A 24039-nucleotide genomic window follows, 5' to 3' on the forward strand; every position below is an offset into this window, starting at 1 on the left:
TCCCTGATAACATTTTCAAACACACTCTTAGAGATCAGTATGTATGAATCCCAGAAGATGTGTGCAAATTTTGTACATATGTGCATAGTTGCATTTCCCTAAAAAGCTTTATTAGATTTTAAAGGCAATGTATGATATTCTTACTCCTTCACTACTACCAATTAATAATCATTTTTCTAGAGAACACAATTAGGTTGTATTATCAGCATATTAAAATAATATAATCCATCTAACTAGATAATATGGCTGGTTTAAAAAATATCTTTGTAAATTATTTATTGGAAACACCATGATAGAAACTTGAGGTTGTAGATAAGAATATATAGTAATCTCTTTCTGTTAAATTTTTACCTATTTAGATAAAGAAGACAAATATTTGGACATCCACATGATTTTAAAAATGCCTTTAATGAGGCAAAAAGATATGGCCTAATAAACACACTTGACTCTTATACATTATATAAATTTATTTTTATGATAAAATTAAACACTGAAAAAGAAGAAATTCTTATCTTGAATATATTTAATACATGATTGCTTATTTTGAATAAAACATTGTGGGGAGGGCGGTTCCAGTCCAAATTAATGACATAGGAGGATGTTGAACTCACTTCCTCCCATGAATGCACCAATCTTCAGCTACTACATGGAATAATTTCCTCTGAGCAAAAACTCCAAACCAGCTGAGCAACTCTTACTCATTATGTGAATGAGGAAAAAACCTACATTGAAGCAGGTAGGGGAGACTAAGCCACAAGCTTTCCCTGGTATGGTGAACCAAATCTGTAGAGAACTCACAAACTTGAACTTCTCCTTGAGGAGTGAACCCCACAGTGACACCCAATCATTTAAGATCTGAACCTGATAGATGAGCCCCCAATACATCCAGCTTTGAAAGCCAATGGGACTTATATCTTTAAGACTCAAGAGGCTATAGTAAATTGAAAAATGATTCTTAAAGGACTGACACACACAACCTCACCTATCCCCGGGACCAACACAATGGCAGCTGATTGAGAGGCTCCCAGACTTTAAAATCAACAAATAAGCCTTTTCGCATAAAGGCCCTGTGGGCAGGCATCTTAGAACCTAACACAAATAGATTTCAAAGATGAAAGAAAGTGGGTGTAATCTGTGTATTTTCCTCACTACAGCTTGCCGGTATCTCCTGGAAAGAAGTTTTCAGTCTTGTTTGGACTTCCAGTTTTTGTGGCTGCCATTCAGGGGACATCTCTACACTACATCACTGGCTCTGGTTGTTAGTGGGGCTTATGTTCATGGGCCCCACAGAACTTTAACAAATGGAGAGTTTTTTTTTTTTTTTTTTTTAAAGAATTTATTTATTTATTTGACAGAGAGAGATCACAAGTAGGCAGAGCGGCAGGCAGAGAGAGAGAGGAGGAAGCAGGCTCCCTGCTGAGCAGAGAGCCCGATGCAGGACTCGATCCCAGGACCCTGGGATCATGACCTGAGCCGAAGGCAGTGGCTTAACCCACTGAGCCACCCAGGCGCCCCAACAAATGGAGAGTTTTAAATGGTTAGCACTCCAGGGTACAGTAGAGGTACAACAGAATGAAGAACCTAGACTTTCTGTGAAAGAGCCTTATTAGCTTATTTTTACAGTTGCGAACTGAGAGTCAGGCTTCTAATTAAGCACACCTCTAAAGGCTGAGTGTAAGCTTCTCTACTGGGATACAGGGTGGCTGCTATTTGCTCTATCCCTCTACTGTGCTTCTAAGAGCTAGTATCTCCCAATGAGGAATATGTGCATGTGTTTGATGTCCCAATTGTTATGGCTCATACCTCAGTTTTTTTGTCTGCTGCCCAGTGGACACCCCTTGATTATCCGACCCTGGTGGTCATTGGGGCTAGTTAAATGGGATGGTAGCAAAAAAAGACACAGTCCTTGATTAGTTAACAACCCAGGGCTCAGTGTTGAGGAAGCAGACAAAAATGGTCATCTTCTAGTCTTCTTCTGAAAGAGCTATATTTGTATACTTTAAAAGCTGCTGTCTGAGAGTCTGGTTTCCAATCAGCCTGAATGAAGGTAATGGCTTAGATACTGCCCTTTGGGACACAGGTTTTAGCACACACTCAGCTACTGGGAGACACCAAAAGTGAAGTAGATTGCCTGGACAATCACAAAGGTTTGACAGACAATCAAGATCTAGGGCAGCATTGAACTACAATAATTTGTTAAAGGATACCCATGATAAAAATATGTAAATTGTGACATCAAAAATATCTATATGTGGGGAGGGTATAAAAATGTAGAGCTTTAGAATCTGTTCAAACTTATTGATTTAAAATAGACTTTTATAATTAGGTTTATGTAAGCCCCATGGCAATCATAGAGAAAAAATCTGTAATAAAAGTACAAAAGGAAAACAAGGAATCAGCATACAAGTAAAGAAAACCAAGTCATAAAGAAAGTGAGCAAGAGGAAAAAACAAAACAAAACAAAACAAAACAAAACAAGATACTGAAGAATTAGAAAAGATCCAGGAAACACTTAACAAAATAGCAGTATACATACATATCAGTAGTTAATTTAAGTATAAATGGATTAAATTCTCCAATCAAAAGATAGAGTGGCTGAATGGGTAAAAGAACAAGACCCATGTATGCTGCCTACAGGGAATTCACTTCAGATCTAGGGACACACACAGACTGAAAGGGAAACAGAAATAAAAATATATTTCATGCAATGGAAACCAAAACAAAGCTATACCAAAAGTAGATTTTAAGACAAAGACTGTAATTAAGACACAAAGAAGGTCCTTTCTTGATGGTAAAGAGATAATCGAACAAGAAGATATGACATTTATAAATATTTCTGCACCCAAAATAGGAGCATCGAAATATATAAGGCAAACATTAACAGACCTTAAAGGAGAAATAAACAGAAATAAAATAATGATAGAGGAATTTAGTAACCCACTTTCATCAGTGGATAGATAATCCAAATGGAAAATTGTCAAAAAAATTGACTTTAAATGTTGTGTTAGAACAGGTAGACTTAAAAGACAAATATAGAACACGGCATCCCAAAGCAACAGAAATACACATTCTTTAAGTGCACATGGAACACTCTCTAGGATAGACCAAATGCTAGACCACAAAATAAGACTTAATAAATAGCAGGACATAAAAATCATATTAAGCACCTTTTTGAAGACAATAGTATGAAACTAGAAATCAATTACAAGAGGGGGCACCTGGGGTTACAGTCAGTTAAGCATCAAAATCTTAGTTTCAGCTTAGGTAATGATCTTGATGGTGAGATGGAGCCCAATGTAGGGCTTCATATTCAATGTAGAGTCTGCTTAAGACTCTCTCTCCTGCTACCCTTTTTCCCCCATGCTCCCTCTCTCTCTCTGAAATGAAATAAATAAATCTTTAAGGAAATCCTCTCTCTAAAATAAAATAAATATTTAAAAGAAATCAATTACAGGAAAATTGGAAAAGTCACAAATATATAGATTTTAAACATCATGCTACTAAACTTTTAGATCAAAGAATAAATCAAAAAAGTACCAAAAGATACCTTGAGATAAATGAATCTAGAAATACTGAAACTTATGAGATTCAGCAAAAGCAATTCTAAGAGGGAAGTTCATAGCAGTAAATGTTTACCTCAAGAAACAAGAAAAATCTCAAATAAACAACTTTACACCTCAACAAAGTAGAAAAAGAACACTAAGTCCCAAAGTTAGAGGAGAAAGGAAATAACAAATACCAGGAACACGATGAAATAGAAACTAAAGAGGCAATAGAAAAGACCAATAAAGAGTGATTCTTTGAAAAGATAAATAAAATTAACAAATCTTTAGTTAGACTCCCCAAGAAAAAAAAGAGAGGACTCAAATAAAATCAAATAAAAGATGTTATAAATGATACTACAGAAATGCAAAGGATCATAGGAGAACAGTATGGACAATTATATACCAACAAATTAGACAACTTTACAGAATTCCCAGAAACATACAGCTTACCAAGACTGAATAAAGAAGACATTGAAAATCTAAACGGAATGATTATTAGGAGATTGTATCAGTAATCAAAAAATCCCCAAGAAACAAAATCTAGGACTAGATGGCTTCACTGGTGAATTCTGCTAAACATTTAAATAAAAATTAATATTGATCCTTCTTAAACTCTTTTGAAAATAGAAGAGGAGGAGATACTTTCAAGCACATATTATGAGGACAGCATTACCCTGATACCAAAACCAGACAACCGTAATAAAATAAAATTACAAGCCAATATCCCAAATGAACTTAGATGAAAAATTCCAAACAAAATATTTGGAAACTGAATGCAATAAAAATATTAAAAGGATTATTCACCATGATTAAATAGAATTTATTCCCGGGATGAGAGGATGGTTCAAATCCAACAAATCAATGTGATACATCATATTAACAAAATGAAGGATAAAATTGTATGATTATTTCAATAGATGCAGAAAAAGAATATGACAAAAATCAACATAGATTTATGATAAAACTCTCAACTTTTGAAAGCTTTCTGGCTATAGAGGGAACTTATCTCACAATAATAATGGCCTATATGACATAGGTAAAAATACTCAATGGTGAAGAGCTGAACGCTTTTCTTCTATGATGAAGAACAAGACAAAGATGTCTACTCTTGCTACTTTTACTCAAGTATTTTTGGAAGTCATAGAGGAATTAAGGAAAAGAAGGAAATAAAAGGCACCTAAGTCAGAAAGAATTAAAACTTCAGCTATTTGCAGGTGGCATGATACCATGCATAAAAATCCCTAAAGACTCCACTAAAAGTCTGTTAGAACTTATAAATAAATTCAGTAAAGTTGCGGGATGAACAATATCTTCACATAACTCATCTGTGTGTCTATACACTAATAAGGACCCAACAGAGAGATCAAGAAAACATTCCCATTGCATCAAAAAGAATAAAATACTTAGGAATAAGTTTAACCAAGGAGGTGAAATACCTATACACTGAACTTATGTGACATTGATGAAAGAAAGTGAAGACAACACAAATAAATTAAAAGATGTTCCATACTCACGGGTTGGGTTAATTACTACTCTTAAAATTTCCATGCAATTCAGAGCAATATACAGATTCAGTGCATTCCCTATCAAAATTTGAATGAAAATTTTCACAAAACAAAAACAAAAACAAAAAACTATCCTGAAATGTGTATGGACCCCCAGGAGATCTTAATAGCAAAAGACATTTTGAGAAAGAAGAACAAAGCTGAAGGATCTTCTTGACCTTAAGCTGTATTATAAAGCTATAATAATCAAAACAGTATGGTACTGGAACAGAATAGAGACTCCTAAAATAAACCCATGCATACATCATTATTTTATGACAAAGGAGCCATAAATATATAATGGGAAAAGGACAATCTCTTCAATAAATGATGTTGGGAAAACTGGACAGCCACATTTAAATAATGAAACTGGGCCACTTTCTTATATCATACATAACAATTAACTCAAATGAATTAAAGAGTTAAATATAAGACCTGAAACTATAAAACCCCTAGAAGAAAAGTTAGGCATTAAACTCCTTGACATCAGTCTTGGTGATTATTATTAATTTTTTTAATTTGACACCAAAAGCAAAGGCACAAAGCAAAAATAGACAAGTGGGATCATATCAAACTAAAAAACATCTTCATAGCAACGGAAAATATCAACAAAATGGAAATGTAACCAACTGAGTAGATTTGAAAATTATATATGTGATATGGTGTTTATATGCAAAATATGTAAGGAACTCCTACAACTCAACAACAACAACAAAAAAAAGCAAAAACAAACAATACAATTAAATTTCAGCAGAGGATCTGAATAGACATTTTCCATAGGAGACATACAGATGGCCAACTGGTTCATGAAAATGTACTCAACATCATTGATCATCAGGGAATCAAAACTGTAGGGAAATATCACCTCACACCTGTTAGAATGGCTACTACAGAAAAGACAATAGAACAACAGATGACAGGTTTTGAAGAATATGTAGAGAAAAGGGAACTCTTGTGTACTGTTGGTGGGAATGCTCATTGGTGCAGCCAGCATAGAAACAATACAAAAAGTTCCACAAAAAAAAAAAAAAGAACTACCATATGATCTAGCAATTCCACTTCAGTGGTATTTATCCAAAGGAAATGAAATGAAACTACTAATCTCAAAAGTTATATATTCCCCCATTTTCATTTCAGCAGTAGCCAAGAGTTGGAAAAAACGCTAAGTGTCCATTAATAGATAAATGGACAAAGGATATGTGCTATATATGTACAATGGAGTACTACTTTGGCATAAAAAAGAAGTAAATCTTGCCATTTGTTAAAATATGGATGAAACTTATGCCACTGTGCTAAGTGAAAGAAGTCAGAGAAAGACAAATGCTGTATGATCTCATTTATATGTAGAATCTAAAAATCAAAAACAAAACAAAGCAAAATGCTCACACTTAAAGGTATAGCACAGAGATTGTTGGTTGCCAGAAGCAGGGTATAGGTAATGAGTAAAAAGGGTCAAAAAGTACAAAATGATAAAATAAATTACTCATGATGATATAATTTATGGCATATGACAACATTGAACAATCTTGAATTATACATTTAAAAATTTCTAAGAGCATAGATCTTAAAATTTCTTACCATAAGAAAAAATTGTAACTGTGTGGTGATGAATACTACTAGTTTTTTATGCTGATCATTTCGCAGTATATACAAACATTAAATTATGTCATATACCTGAAACTAATGTTATAGGTCAATTTTATCTTAAAAAAATCATTGCTAAGGAAAATGATTTCTCCACATGGCAAAACACAAAGCTTTACTACTTAAAAAATGCTATTTAAAGCATAATTGAAAATCTTTGGTTAAATTATGATTCAATCTAGAACATGTATCTTATATCAGCACACAAAAACACTAGAATAATTTTCAAGATTAAGGTGTTTTTATCTCATAATATGGAAAACAATGCTCAAAAGGAGTAGACACATGCAGAATTGGGGGACAAAGTTTTCAAAGTTGGAGCCAGTATTTTTTATTTAGAAATGTTATATTTGAGGATTTATCTAGATTCATGATGCTTTGGCAAATTAAGTGGTCAATTTATTAAGATACACTATTCAAAGAACCATCTCTGTGGGAAAAAATGCTGGGATATGATCTTTGAAGATGGATAGTTTGGCGAATACATACTTCTAAAAATGTGAATGTGTTCTGTGTTTAGTTTTTGTTTAAAATATGTTAGTGTATGTCTTTGTATAATGTGGTTCTGAAAGAGACTATCAGTGATAATTTAAACATCTTTTTTACCTTGAAACAGATAGTTTTATAACAATGTACTATTTAGAAAAAGTACAGATGTCCCCCAAAAGGTACTAGGGCTAACATTTCATTTTAATGTATGCATTTTGCAGTGTTGTTTTAATTTACATTTACATTAAAATTGCTGGTGTACATATTTCTATAACCAAGAAATAATTTTATTTTATCATACTGAAAACAAAAACACAGTCTTTCCACAGATTTGTCAACAGTATTCAAGCATGGTACACGTATGAATAAAGTATAAACCACAAGAAAACTAATGAGTGTTCTCAGAAAATTTACCTAGGGTAATTTTCCTTCACAATATTTCCATTGGAGACAAGCGCTTAAACAGCAGCATCATTAAAATCGTATAGTAGGTACAAATGGAGCAATACTTCACTTTGTTGAGTGGCTTATCAATTTCAGGTCCTCAGAAGGCAAAGGAATAGGCTATTATGTATCTGTTACAGTAAAGAAGTTATTTTGGATGTGCTTTCTAACTGGAATTCCCTTCTGAAACAAGTTGAAACCATAAGCACTTCTATTTATTGTAATATCCTTTGTGCGCCCTCAGAGAACAGCACCCAGTACCTCCTGAAGACTGATAACTCCTCCTTTGCAAAATTCTAGTGTAATCAATGTACTTCTGCGTATCTATCTAAAAGTATAAAATTTCAAGTTCAGACTTTGTCATGTGGGTATTTTCCTCCTGGGTAGAGTAAGATTGTTTTATTTTTTTGGTGGGGGTGGATAGGGAATTAGAAGGTAAAGGGGCAATAGTGTTAATGATAGAGAAGTATCTGATGTATTTTTTCAGAGGATGATCCAGGATTTTGAGGACATATTTGGAAATAAGAGATCTGTTTTAAAAAGTTGAAGCTGTTTATATTTTTAATATATGGATTTTTGTTCTGTGGCCAGGGAGCAAATGATGGAGAGTTGGGGAATGGCTACAGTCAGCTTCTACTTGTTATTGTTCACTTAATCTATAGATTATTGTAAGAAAATAAGTTAATGAACTGTGTTAAACTTACTTGGGTCTATAAAAATGTTTATACTTTTCTATCAGAAAAATATCAGTCTCCTGTCTAGTTTTTATTCTATTGGGATATTTAAGAAAAACAAATGGTGGCTTTAGCAGATTTAACTCTAAATAAAATATAAAATTGATTTTTTGATTGGTCCTATGGCAATATTTTTTTAAAAAATCATAAGGAAACAGAAATTTTTATCTATAACTCTCACCTCAATAATAAATTAATTGCCAAGGTATCATAAAGATATTCTTAAGACATTATGGACTTAATACTTTCACCTGACATGTACTCCTTCTTAGAAAACTATTTTGGGAGATATAGCCCAGGAAAATTAAGAAACAAATCAAATGTATTTGTAGAGTACAGGCACAGACCATCAGGATGCCAGCAGGTATACAGTAGCACTGGTCAATAATTAGTTCTGGATCTAATTAGGAAGTGCAATATAATGAAGGCAAAGGAGTTAAAGGACAGCAATGTCATCTGCATTACAGATCAGAATGGCAAGAGTGAGAGATCTAAGAGGAGGCTTTCTGCGGAGGGATTCAGTGTGAAAGGCAAAGGGAGACTTATAGATTATGTGATTTAGAGTCAGAATAGAAGTGTTCACTTAAGACCATCAATTCTGTATCTAGGTTACATTCAAAACCTCTGTACTTTCATTTCTCCATATGTGCAATGGGATAATAGGGTTATTGTAAAATAATTAAATGAATTCTTGTAAACAAAGCAGTATGAACTATGCATGACACAGGGAAAACCAATAGCAGGAGCTAAAGGAAAGATGAGGCTATGATAAGAAAAATGAAGGGTTTAGAAGAACTATGTACAAGAAGGAGTAATTTTCTAAAATGTGGCATCACTTAAAAAGAATAACACGTTTTCATTTGATCTTGATCCTAGGTACAATGTCACTTCAGACGACCAGACTTTTGGTTTTCCAGTGGATAAAGAAATATCATTTTAACTAAAAACCTGAACTGATATTGAATAAGTTTCATTAACTTCTAAAGACATAAATTTCTAGGAACGAAATTTTAAAGCGACCTCAGGAAAAAGTAAGTTATTAGAGAACAGAAGGTAAATGATTGTCACCATGGCAATGTAAAAATGAAAGTAGATGTGTAGCTGACAGAATGTGGGTGGTAAAAAAGGGAGAAAAAAGTAGTATTGCTTACTACTATTGTTATCTGATCAAGTATTAAGCAGAAAGACATCCAAGTGTATCATTTTCAATTACAACCAATAGAATAATTATACATATATGTATATGTAAATTCTCATTTAATATAGCAAAATTGTCATCATTCATATGAAGCAATATGTAGATTATACCTAGATTTCTGGTTTATCACAGAATAATGGTAATAACCTAAATTAAAATCCCCAACACTAAAAAAAAAAGAAATCATAGCTCAGAACTTTTTTTTTTTTTAAAGATTTTGTTTATTATTTATTTGACAGACAGAGATCACAAGTAGGCAGAGAGGCAGGCAGGGAGAGAGGGGGAAGCAGGCTCCCCGCTGAGCGGAGAGCCCGAAGTGGGGCTCGATCCCAGGACCCTGGGATCATGACCTGAGCCGAAAGCAGAGGCTTTAACCCACTGAGCTACTCAGGTGCCCCATAGCTCAGAACTTTTATCATGACTACGGGATGGAGAATACTGTGAACTTCAAACTACCTGTCCATGGAAAATAAACACCTCAATCCCACACCTAAGCATAGTGAATCACAGTACATTCACTCAGAAAAATGGATTGTATCCTCAATGGTAAATATTGAAAATAAATCTGATGTTACATAGAATGATTCTGTCCTGAGGAACTTAGAAAGAAGAAGTTTAAATGTTGTGCGGCCCAAGGAACAGTATTATAAGACACCACTTCTGTGGAATAGGGGATAACTTGGAAGGAGGAAGCATCTTTTGGAGATTTGGTTGTAAAGATAAAGAAGAAAACAGGAAAAGAAATTATCCTGCCCAAATGCAGAAGACTACATATTTGTAGGTCACACCTTTTATTTGTTTCCCACTGTATTGGTACTATAACAAATTATCATAACTTGGTGACTTAAAACAACCAAATCTTTTTTCTTACAGTTCTTGAGACTAAAAGTCTGAAATCATTCTCACTAGGCTAAAGTCAAGGGATTAGCCAAAAGTATTATAGGTTTGTTTGTTTGTTTGTTTTCTGGAGGCTTTAGGGGAGAATCTGTCTCTTGACATTTTAAGCTTCTAGTGGTTCCAGTGACCTTAGCTTGCAAACATTCTCCTCATCTTCAAAAATTCTCCTTCCATCATCACATTTTTTTTTTAATCTCTGATTTGTCCTGTATTCCTATTACAAGAACCATTGTGATTACATTGGATCAACTCTTATAGCCCAAGATAATCTTCCCTTCTCAAAGGGCCTTAATGACAAAACCCTTTTCCATATAAGGTAATATAGGTTCTGGGGATTATGACATGGATATATTTGGGCGCTGTTTTTGAACCTATCCTCCCCACCCCTAAGTAAAAAATAAACTGCAATTTACTACACCAATGGTAGAGGGCAGTCTTGAACTAAAAAGCTTTGTTAGTCTCCCATACTTGCACCTGTGAGTGCATACAACAGTTATAGCTTGTCCAAAGGTAAATAAAATTAGGAAATGAACAGAAAGTGGAAAACATGATTCATACAATGCTTTAGAAAGAGGGAAACTAGGAGACTAGAATAAAAATATTTCAAATTATGAAAATTTCCCCCCAGTCACAAAGAGAAGACTGAAAAAAACGACATCACAGAATTCTAAACTGAATAAAATATACTTCAATAAGAATTTTCAAATAATAATGTCTTAAATTAGGAATTAAAAAACAGAACATAGGAGATGCCTGGCTGGCTCTGTCAGAAGAACATCCAACTCTTGATCTCAGGATTATGAGTTTGAGCTCCACATGGGTGCAGAGAATACTTTAAAAGTAAATAAATAAAATTAAAAGACAAACAAACAGAACATAAATGTATAAGAATCCAGAAAAATATAAAACAAGAATTAACCAAATTCAGGAAAAATGTTGAACAAACATACCATATTATTTTAAAAAATGATGGCTAAATTACAACCACCAAAAAGATGATATGTTCACTTGAATTTAATAAGGGAAATCGAGGAGGTGCTTGAAAATCCACAGGAATATGAGCATGAAATAGAGAATAATATAAAGGTCAGGGAAAAAGACACTTATGCATAGTATAGGGCTAAGAAAGTCTATAATACATATATTAGAGTACTTGGAAGAAAAACAAAAGAAAGCAAAAGAATGTAAAATAAATATATAATGACAATCTACACATCAAAAGGAATTAAGAAGAAAGCTAAGGAATTAAACTGGATAATACATACGCATACATAAATGTAATGTAATAAAATGGCAGTGTTGGGACAAAATGTATAAATCATATAAATAAATGTAAATGAATTTCACTCACTTATTAAAAAGATTTGCAAGTTGGCACACACAATTCAGCTCTGTGTTGTGTATAAGACACTTACTTGCAATTAAAGTATTCATGAAGCTTAAAAATAAAAGGACAAATGTATTCTGGAAAAAGATTTAAACATCAAGAAATTAGAGGTTGTATTCTAGATATCAAACTCAGAAATTTAGGATAAAAAAAAATGTCAAATAAGACACCTTGAGATTCTGAAAGCCCCAGGTCACAAAATAAGATAGTAATAATAATCATAAACAAGAGATTCAAGAAGAAATGAACAGAAACACACTAATAGGAACTTAACTCACACTTAGTTAAATGCAGGTCACATGTACCAACAATATGGACATAAATTCATCAACAACATATCCTTAAAGTAGATTTTAAGGTAGTGTCTCAAATATTATACCCTATAGGAGGGAGGAGGGGCAAGATGGTGGAGAAGTAGGAAACCCTGTTTCAACCGGTCCCCTAAAGCAAGCTAATTATCTACTATGACACTCCGAACACCCATGAAATCAGCCCGAGATGTAGGATTATACATGTCTGGATCTCTCCAGGGGCAGAAGACTCCAGTGGAGAGGTAAAGCAGAATGGGAACACTTGGACTGAAGATATCAGAGGATAAACAGAAGGGGGAGAGAGCCACCAGAAGCAACCCATGGGAAAATAATACCCCAATATGAAAGTGTCCTGTGATTGGTGACCAGTATTAACTTGGAGTCTGGTTAAAAGCACTCAAAAAGAGCAAAAGATCTTAAGGGGCAACTGGTGGAATCAGGCGATCATGGGACGGGCCTAAGCCCACAGACCCAGGATGGCCACCGCCGGTGACCACCCAAGCCAGAGAGAGTGTGGTGAAACCTCCAGTTCCTGGTCCCTGAGCCACTGGAGTTGCACAACTTGTACCACTGCTCAGCTGGGCACACTCCTGCCCCTGCATGAAGGAGTCTGGTGTGGGTGCCAGTCTGTATTCTATAGAAATACAGTCTTTTGCACTCTGCGAGCACTGTGTGACTGGGGTCTGACCCACTCCCTGCCTGTGCCTGAGAAAGCTCTGCATGGGCACTAGCTGGTAGTCTCTAGGACTGGCTCAGGATCTGAACGCTCCCAGTCTGGGTCTGAAGGAACTCACATGAACTCTGGTTGGGATCTCTTGGTGGCAACTTGTGCAACTGTGAGGTCTGGACCCTAGACAGCAGGCCCTGCAAAAGCTGCCACTGGAAGTGAGCTCCCTGAACCAATACCACTTGTGGTTTTAGTGGCGCAGGGGTGCAGAAACAAAGGGGCACTTTGGGCGACCCCTGAGACAGTGGCTGAGGATGTGCACTACTTGTGGGACGTTGCATGGCTCAGCAGAATTTGTAGAGGGGGTCCTGTGTGTTCTGGACCACCCAGAGGGGAGCAGACTGAGGCTTCTCTCTGAGGTGGAGGTCTGGGTGCAGTTTGCTTTCCACTAAACCTTGGAAAAGCCACAAAAAGCCACCAAAGAACAAAACACTCCAGAGAACAAAAGCCTGAAAAACTGGTTTCCACAGAGCCTAGTTTCTTGATAGGGGGCAGAAAGACTCAACCCAAGCAAGACTGACTGAAAAACAACGTGGCAGACCCCTCCCCAAGAAAGCAAGACAAAAGAATGAGAAGACAACCACCACAGGTCCCCATAAAACTGTAAAACCCCCACATCAGGGGAAAACAATATATTAAGCTACCAAGTATTGCCCTAAAACCTGTATATTTCATAGATACAACTTTTATTTTTAATTCGTTCTCATGATTCTAGTTCTTTTAATATCTTTAACCTACTTACTATTACAACTAGTGGTTTAATACAACATATTCCATAATAGCCTCTTAACTTGAACTTTTTTTCCTACATATACCTGTGTTTTTCTTTTTCTTTTCTATTTTATAAAAAATATATATGGATGTAAGCTTCGAGGTAATCCTCTTTCCTTAATCAATACTACCCTTATATATAAACCAGTTTTAATCTCCCTTTATCTTTGGAAAATTGAGTCCTTTAACAAAGATATCAAGATATATCCAGGAAGAATCAAAATAACCTTCCTTGTCCACATTGAGGATTTATAACCACCCTCCCATCTTTTTCTCTGCCAGTGTTTCTGTGTATTTGTTTTTGTTCTGGTATTATATAAATCTTATCCTTGGTATTCATTTTGGCTGGGTTCATTTTTATTCCTGTTATTTATTTTTGTCAGTCTTTTTGTCCATTTTGTTTATATACCTTATAAATCTTTTGGGGCTCATTCTGGCTGTGTTTTCTTCCCCTCCCTTTTTTTCTCTCTTTCTCATTTTCTCTCTCTCTCTTTTTTTCTTTTTTCTTTCTTTTTGATGGTAACTTATGATTGCTCCAAAGCATTCCAGGGTGTACCTTGCCTGGATTATGATTGATATATTCAGCTATACATCCACCTCTCACCAAAATGACAAAGAGGAAGAACACCAAACAGGAAAAGTTCAGAGACTGTACCCTCTCCGTCAGAACTTTGGATATGGACATAAACAGTATGTCCAAAAGGGAATTCAGGGTAACAGTTATGCAGGCAATGGCTAGGTTGGAGAAAACCATTAGTGACAACATAGAGTCACTAAGGGCAGAAGTGAAAGCTGCCCAGGAAGAAGTTAAAAATGCTATCAATGAGATCCAATCTAATCTAAATACTCTAACAGCTAGGGTAACCAAGGCAGAAGATAGAATTAGTTATCTAGAGGACAAAGTGACAGAGAAAAAGGATCAGGAGGAAGCATGGAAGAAACAACTTAGAAGATATGAAAACAGAATTAGGGAAATAAATGACCCCATGAAACATTCTGACGTCAGAATTATTGGGATCCCAGAGAGGGTGGAGAAAGAGAGAAGACTAGAAGATATAGTTGGACAAATTCTAAATGAAAATTTTCCCAGTCTAGGGATTGGAACCAGTGTTCATCCCCTAGAGGCAGAAATAACACCCCCAAAGATCAATGAATTTAGAAAGACCCTGAGGCACTTGATTGTGAGATTGACAATCATAATTTTAGACAAGAGCTTCTGAGGGCATCTAGGGGGAATATATTCCTCATATACAGAGGAAGGTCCATCAAAGTAATGTCAGACCTGTCCACAGGACTGGATTTTTTCAATTTTTTTTTGAGGGAGGCTTGGATGGCTATGTATTTCCCCCTAGGACCACCTTTGCTGTAAACCATAGGTTTTGGACAAGGGCTGGCAAGACATACTTAGAGCACTAAATGAGAAAAACATGCAGCCAAGAATCCTTTATCCAGCAAGACTGACATTCAAAATGGATAAAGAGATAGAGAGCTTCCAAGACCAGCAAGCTTTAAGAGTATGTGACCACCAAGCTGGAACTACAAGAAATATTAAAGGGGGGTCCTATAAAAGAAGAAAGAACTTGGGATGCCTGGGTGGCTCAGTCGGTTAAGCCACTGCCTTCGAATCAGGTCATGATCCCAGGGTCCTGGGATCGAGTCCCACATCAGGCTCCTTGCTTGGCAGGGAACCTGCTTCTCTCCCTACCTCTGCCTGCCACTCTACCTGCTTGTGCACTCTCTCTATCTCTCTTCTCTCTGACAAATAAATATGTAAATAAATAAAATCTTAAAAGAAGAGCAGGATGTATAACATACTTGTCTAAATAAATAAATAAACAAATAAATAAATTTTAAGAAACCAAAAAGACTTTAAAAAAAAAGAAAGAAAGAACCCAAGAATGACATAGAACAGAAATTTACAGAGATAATCTATAGAAACAAGGACTTCACAGGCAACATGATGTCAATAAAAATGTCTCCTTCAATAATCACTCTCAATGTGAATGGCCTAAACACTCCCATAAAATGGCAGATTGGATAAAACCACAGGACCCATCCATATGCTGTCTACAAGAGACCCATTTGGAACCTAAAGATACAACCAGACTGAAAGTGAAGGAATGGAAAAGCATCTTTCATACCAATGGGCCTCAAAAGAAAGCCTGGGTAAAGATTCTCATATCAGATAAATTAGATTTTAAACTAAAGGCTGTAGTCAGAGATAAAGAAGGACACTACATCATTCTTAATGGGTCTATCCACCAAGAAGATCTAACAATTGTAAACATTTATACCCCCAATATGGGAGCAGCCAACTACATAAAACAACTGTTAATCAAGATAAAGAGTCATACTGATATGAATACATTAATAGAAGGGGCCTTTAACATGCCACTCTCAGTAATAGATCATCCAAGCAGAAAAATCAATAAAGAAACAAGAGCTTTGAATGAGACATTGGACCAGATGGACTCATAGATATATTCAGAACATTCCACCTTAAAACAACAAAATACTCATTCTTCTTGAGTGCACAAGGAACTCTTTCCAGAATAGACCACATACTGGGTCCAAATCAGGGCTCAACTGATACCAAAAGATTGAGATTATTCCCTGCATATTCTCAGACCACAATGCTTTGAAACTGGAACTCAATCACAAGACAAAGTTTGGAAGGAATTCAAAAATTGGAAGGTAAAGACTACCGTGCTTAAGCATGTTTGGATCAACCAGGAAATCAAAGAAGAACTTAAACAATTCATGGAAACCCATGAGAATGAACACTTACTGGTCCAAAATCTATGGGTTATGGCAAAGGTGGTCCTAAGGGGGAAATATATAGCCATCCAAGCCCCTCTTTAAAAAAATTGATTAATCCAGAATATATCAGCTCTTTTTACACCTTAAAGAAGGGAAAATCAACAACAAATTAAGCCAACCCCATACACAAGAAGGGAAATAATCAAGATTAGAGCAGGGATCAATGAGATAGAAACTAGAGATACAGTACAACAAATCAATGAAATTAGAAGCATTTTTTTGAAAGAATCAATAAGATCAATAAACCACTCTCCAAACTAATCCAAAAGAAGAGAGGACCCAAATTAATAAAATTATGTATGAAAAGGGAGCGATCACAACTAACACCAAGGAAATAGAAACAATCAGAAATTATCAACAGTTTTATGCAAGTAAGTTAAGCAACCTAGATGCTTAAATAAGTTAACCTAAATGCTTAAATAAGATGCTTAAATAAGTTAAGCATCCTAGAAATGGATGCATTCCTGGAAACCTATAAACTTCCAAAACTGAATTAGGAAGAAATTGACAACCTGAATAAACCAATATCTAATAACAAGATTCAAGCAGTAATCAAAAACCTCCCAAAAAGCAAGAGCCCAGGACCTGATGGATTCCCTGGAGAATTCTACCAAACATTCAAAGAAGAAATAATACTTGTTCTCCTGAAACTGTGTCAAAAAATAGAAACAGAAGGAAAACTCCCAGACTCTTTGAAGCCAGCATTATCCTGATCCCCAAACCAGGCAAAGACCCCGCTAAAAAGGAGAATTTCAGACCAATATATATCCCTGATGAATATGGATACTAAGATTCTCAACAAGATCCTAGTTAATAAGATCCAACAGTATATTAAAAAGATTATAACCATGACCAGGTGGGATTTATCCACGGGATATAAGGGTGGTTCAACATTCACAAATCAATGAATGGGACAGCGAATCTTAAGAGAAGAGAGAAGAACCACATGGTCCTCTCAATTGATGCAGAAAAAGCATTTGACAAGGTACAGTATCCATTCCTGATTAAAACCCTTCAAAATATAGGGATTGAGGGAACATTCCTCAACTTCATAAATCTATCTATTAAAAAATCCACAGCAAATATCATCCTCAATGGGGAAAAGCTTATAGCCTTCCCTTTGAGATCAGGACCATGACATGGATGTCTACTCTCACCACTATTGTTCAACATAGTATTAGAAGTCCTAGCAACAGCAATCAGACAACAAAAAGAAATTAAAAGTATTCAAATTGGCAAAGAAGAAGTCAAACTCTCCTTCTTTACAGATGACATAATACTTTGTATGGAAAACCCAAAAGACTCTACCCCAAAACTACTAGAACTCATACAGCAATTCAGTAATATGTCAGGATAAAAAAATCAATGTACAGAAATCAGTTGCTTTCTTACACACTAACAATGAAAATATAGAAAGGGAAATTAGAGAATTGATTCCATTTACTATAACATCAAGAACCATAAGATACCTGGGAATAAACCTAACCAAAGAGGTAAAGGATCTGTACTCAAGGAACTACAGAACACTCATGAAAGGAATTGAAGAAGACACAAAAAGATGGAAGACCATTCCATGCTCATGGATCAGAAGAATAAACATTGTTAAAATGTCTGTACTCCCTAGAGCAATCTGTACTTTCAGTATCATCCCAATCAAAATTCCACTGGCATTTTTCAAAGAGCTGGAACAAACAATCCTAAAATTTGTATGGAACCAGAAGAGACCCTGAATTGCTAAGGAAATGTTGAAAAGGAAAAACAAAACTGGGGGCATCATGTTGCCTGATTTCAAGCTTTACTAACAAAGCTGTGATCACCAAGACAGCACGGTACTGACACAAAAAAAGACACATAGATCAGTGGAACTGAGTAGAAAGCCCAGATATGGACCCTCAACTCTATGGTCAAATAATCTTTGACAAAGCAGGAAAAAACTTCTAGTGGGAAAAAGACAGTTGCTTCAATAAATGGTGCTGGGGAAATTGGACAGCTATGTATTGAAGATTGAAACTTGACCATTCTCTTACACCATATACAAAGATAAACTTGAAATGGATAAAGACCTCCATGTGAGGCAGGAATGTGTCAAAATCCGAGAGGAGAACATAGACAGTAACCTCTTTGACATGAGCAGTAACCTCTTCAACATCAGCCACAGCAACTTCTTTCAAGACATCTCTTCAGGGCACTTGGGTGGCTTAGTGGGTTAAAGCCTCTGCCTTTGGCTCAGGTCATGATCCCAGTGTCCTGGGATTGAGCCCTGCATTGGCCCTGCTGAGCAGAGGGCCTCTTTCCCTTCTCTCTCTGCCTGCCTCTCTGCCTACTTGTGATCTCTGTCTGTCAAATAAATAAAATATTAAAAAAAAAAAAAAGACATGTCTCCAAAGGCAAAACACAAGTGAACTTTTGGGACTTCAAGATCAAAAGTTTCTGGACAGCAAAGGAAACAGATAACAAAACAAAGAGGCAGCTCACCAAATGGGAGAAGATATTCACAAATGACACTACAGACAAAGGGCTGATACTCAGGATCTATAAAGAACTTCTCAAACTCAACACACATAAAACAGATATTCACATCAAAAAATGGGCAAAAGACATTAACAGACACTTTTCCAAAGAAGACATACAAATGGCTAACAGACACATGAAAAAGTGTTTATCATCATTAGCCAACAGGGAGATACAAATCAAAACCACATTGAGATACCACCTTACACCAGTCAGAATGGCCAAAATCAACAAAACAGTAAACAACAAGTGGTGGAGATGATGTGGAGAAAGGGGAACACTCTTACACTGTTGGTGGGAATGCAAGTTGGTACAGTCACTTTGGAAAACACTGTGGAGAATCCTTAAGAAATTAAAAATAGAGTTACACTATGACCCTGCAATTGCACTACTGGGTATTTACCTTAAAGATACAGATGTAGTGGAAAGAAGGGCCATCTGTACCCCAATGTTCATAGAAGCAATGGTCACAGATGCCAAACTGTGGAAAGAGCCGAGATGCCCTTCAACAGACAAATGGATAAAGAAGATATGGTCCATATATACAATGGAGTATTAGCCTCCATCAGAAAGGATGTACCCAACTTTTGTATCAATATGGACGGGACTGGTGGAGATTATGTTGAGTGAAATAAGTCAAACAGAGAGAGTCAATTATCATATAGTTTCCCTTACTTGTGGAGCTTAAGGAATAACACGGAGGACATTGACAGATGGAGAGGAGAAGTGAGTTGGGGGAAATCAGAGCGGGAGATAAACCATGAGGGACTATGGATGCTGAGAAACAAACTGAGCATTCTGGAGGGGAGAGGGTGGGGGTTTGGGTGAGCCTGGTGGTGGGTATTAAGGAAGGCATGTATTGCATTGAGCACTGGGTATGGTGCATAAACAATGAATTTTAGTAAACTGAAGAAAATAAAATTAAATTAATGAAAAGGATTTGAGGCAAAACCCAAAATAAATATTATATCCTGTAAGAAGAATATATATAAGAGCTCAAGTACACATAAAACACTGACAAAAAATTTGCCTATATATTACATTTTGAAGCAATATTAAATTCTATGCTATAGAAAAGTTACAAACACTTCCTGATAAAAATGTAAAATAAGAAATTAATAAAGTAAACATTCAGAAAAATCTTTCACACAGACATTTTAGAGCTACTTATTAAAATACTATTGTGAGTTGGAGCCCCGCATAGGGCTTTGTGCTGTGCATGAAACCTACTTAAGATTCTCTCTCTCCCTCTCCCTCTCCCTCTGCTCTCCCCACCCGCCTCTCCTTCTCTCTCTTTCTAAAAATAACAAAAACCAAAATAAAGATAAAATATTTTTGGATGGGGAGTTCTGGTCTAAGATGGAGATATAGGAAGACCCTTAACTTACCTCCTCTGTGGACGTACCCAATTTACATCTACTTATAGGGCCATTCTTTCTGAAGCCATTCTTTCTGAAGAAGAACTTTCTGAAGAAGATCTGAGGGCTAACTCGCATGGCTTTTGCACAAAGAATGAGAGAGAATGGAGAGAATGGAGATGAAGACATGGAGAGATGGAGACATGGAGGCACAAAACAAAGGGAGCCTACACCTCTGATTCTGTGAGCTGCAGTGGGTCTAGAAGCAGTTTTTTTCTGGTCTGGGGCACACAAAAAGATCTAAGGTTTAAAAGGACAAGTAGAATATAAAGGAATCAGCCCTAGAACCCTGCCAAACTGATGGGAGCTGCTAGAAAATCTCACCGAGTCTGAGGGACTAGTGAGTACAATGATTTATGTTTACCTGCATCTTGATAGCATGGACAAGAGCAAGGTCTGGGCACCATAACGGAACTACTGCCTTAGTGATCCCTGGGCTCCTGACTTACAGAAGCCCCAGCCAAAGCAGCCTCAATGTATCATACACAAGGACACCCCAGTCAGTGCTCAGTATAGCACCAGTTGTCTTGCTAAGGTGATATAGACACAAAGCACTCTGTAACATAGAGGCCCATACTATTCTGGCTCTAGCTGCCTTTCAGGGCGCCTGCTGCAGAGAGTTCCCTGAGACCCACCCTCCAGCCAGCACTCAACTTGGCTCCAGCCACCCCACCAAGGCAATCCCTATGCATTGCACCCTATGACCCCCTGGATGATGCCCACTTGAGCCCTGGCCACACCATCAGTAGGTCCCATACATGAAGCACTCCAAGAAACCCTGCCTTTCATCTACTTCAGCTTCAGCTATCTGGCTAGGTTGCCCGTTGCACAAAGAATCCCAAGACACCTTGGCTTGCAATCACTTTAGCTTCAGGTGTCTGATGATGGTGTCTTCTGCAAAGTTGTAGGACTGTTCTAGTCCATGCGCACTTGAGCTCCAGCCACCCACCAGAGCAGCCCTAACACAGAGTACCTAGGAACACCAGACCAAAACAGCCACAGCTCTAGCCACCCAGCCAAAGTCACCAGGTGCACACAGTCTACACAGGAGATGACAATATACAAGATCATTTCATCAAATTTATGAGAAATAAAAATATCATGAGTAAAGAAGTAGAAGAATCACCTGTAAATGAGTATAAAGGTTAAAAGACAAAAATAGTAAAATCAAATTATCTAAACTTAGTTAAGGGAGCTCACAATATCAGAAGTGTAAAATATGATAACAGGCATAAACTTTGGAGGCAGAAGTAAAAATGAAGTTCTTTTAGACTGTGTTTGTACTTAAGTAACCATCAACTTAATTTAGACTGTTATATACTTAGGATGTCATGTATGAACTTCATGGTACCACAAACCAAAGGCTATAATAGACACACAAAAAATAAAGAGAAAGAAAGCCAAGAATAACACTAAAGAAAGTCATCAATCACAAGGAAAGTGAGAAAGAGAAGAAAGGAACAGAAAACAACTACAAAACAATCAGAAAACAATCAATAGATGGCAATAACTATATACCTATCAATAATTGTTTTAAATGTAAATGGCTTAGTCTGAATCCCCAAAGCCCACCCATGGCTCAGCAGCAGTGCTGAAAGCAGCTCTATTAGCAGTGCTGTGTCCAGGTGGAATTCCTATATCAACAACTTCATGGCTGATGAGACCTGTCAGCATTTGGCTATCATAAGCTATAAGGATTCACCCTCCTTCTGGGGGCAGCCATCCCTGGTGGAGCTCCCAATTTCATCATCTCTGTCCACGATTTCTAAGTCACCATGACTCCTGATGGGCAAAGAGGGTATCCACAGTGGTATGATCAACAATAAATATTATGAAATGACCTCCCACCTGTGGTATTCCCAGTACTGACCTGGTCTGTCATTTTCCCCCACCACTCCCCACTGCTTTTATACCCTTCTTCTCCTTATACATATACACAAGTCTTTTTCATTTTGGGGGTCATTGTCCCATACCTGTTATTGCTGCCCAAACCACATAGTCTGGGGGCTGGGGCTGGGTAGACAGATATCTCCCCTTGCCCATAACACTCATGTGTGTGGCTGGAAAACTTTTTTGAATTTTAGTGCCTCCCCCACCAAATATATAAAAGCTTCTACTAACGAAAAGTAAATAAGTGAATAAAAACAAATAAATAAATGTAAATGGTTCAAATGCTCTAATCAGAATGTAGAAGAGGACAGAATGGATTAAAAAATTATATGCTGCCTAGGAGAGAATCACTTCAGACCTAAAGACACATATAGACTAAAAGTGAAAGGTGGAAAAATATATTTCATGCAAATCAAAGGGAAAAAAAGGTCAGCATTTGTAATATAAGACAAAACACTTTAAAACCAAGACTGTAAAAAAAGACAATATTACATAATGATAAAGTGATCAATCCAACGAGAGGTTATAACAATTGTAAATTCCTTTTCAATCAGCATTGGAATATCAAAATACATAAAACATATCTTAATACATATAGATGGAGAAATTGACAGTAATACAATAATAGTAAGAGACTAACACCTGACATACATCAATAAGTAGATTATCCAGACAGGAAGTCAACCAGGAAACAGTGGCTTTGAACAACATGTTAGACAGTTAGGATTCAAGACATATACACAGAATATTCCATCCAAAATCAGCAGAATACATTTTTTTCTCAAGTGCACATAGAACATTCTCCATGATGAATCGATCACCTGTTAGGTTATAAAACAAATATCAATAAATTTAAGGAGACTGAAATCATAGCAAACATCTTTTAACAACTATAGTGTCATTGAACTATAATTACAAGGGGAAAAAAAAACAAAAACTAAGAAAACACAAACATCTGACAGTCAAAAAAATTCTACTAAACATCCAATGTGTTAATGAAGAAATCAAAAAGGAAATTAAGAAAAACAAACAAACAACAACAAAACTTGGAGTTAGGGGCACCTGGGTGGCTCAGTGTCTCAAAGCCCCTGCCTTCGGTTAAGGTCATGATCCCAGGATCTTGGGCTCAGCGCAGGATCTTGGGATAGAGCCCTGCATCGGGCTTTCTCCTCAGCAGGGAGCCTGTTTCCTACTCTCTCTCTGCCTGCCTCTCTGCCTACTTGTGATCTCTGTCTGTCAAATAAATAAATAAGATCTTAAAAAACAAGAAACAAAAAACAAAAAAAGAAAACTTGGAGGTAAATCAATGCTCCAAACTATTTGGGACATAGCCCAGTTAGTTCTAGAAGAGAGGTTTATAGTGATATAGATCTACTTCAAGAAAAAAGAAAAGTTTCAAACAACCTAACCTTACGCCTCAAGAAACTAGCAGTAGAATAACAAACAAAACCCAAAGTTAGTAGAAAGAATTAAATAAAAGATCAGAGCAGAAATGAATGAAATAGGAACTCAAAGAAAATATAGAAAAAATCAATGAAACAAGAGCCATTTCTTTGAAAAGGTGAACAAAATTGATAAGCCTTCAGCCAGTCTCAACAAAGAAATAAGAGGACACAAATGAGTAAAATCAGATATGAAAAAGAAATAACAACTGACACCAAAGAAATGCAAAAGATTATAAAAGACCATTATGAAAAATTCTATGCCAA

Source organism: Neovison vison, chromosome 11, assembly GCF_020171115.1.
Source record: "Neovison vison isolate M4711 chromosome 11, ASM_NN_V1, whole genome shotgun sequence".
In the NCBI taxonomy this organism is placed as follows: Eukaryota; Metazoa; Chordata; class Mammalia; order Carnivora; family Mustelidae; genus Neogale; species Neogale vison.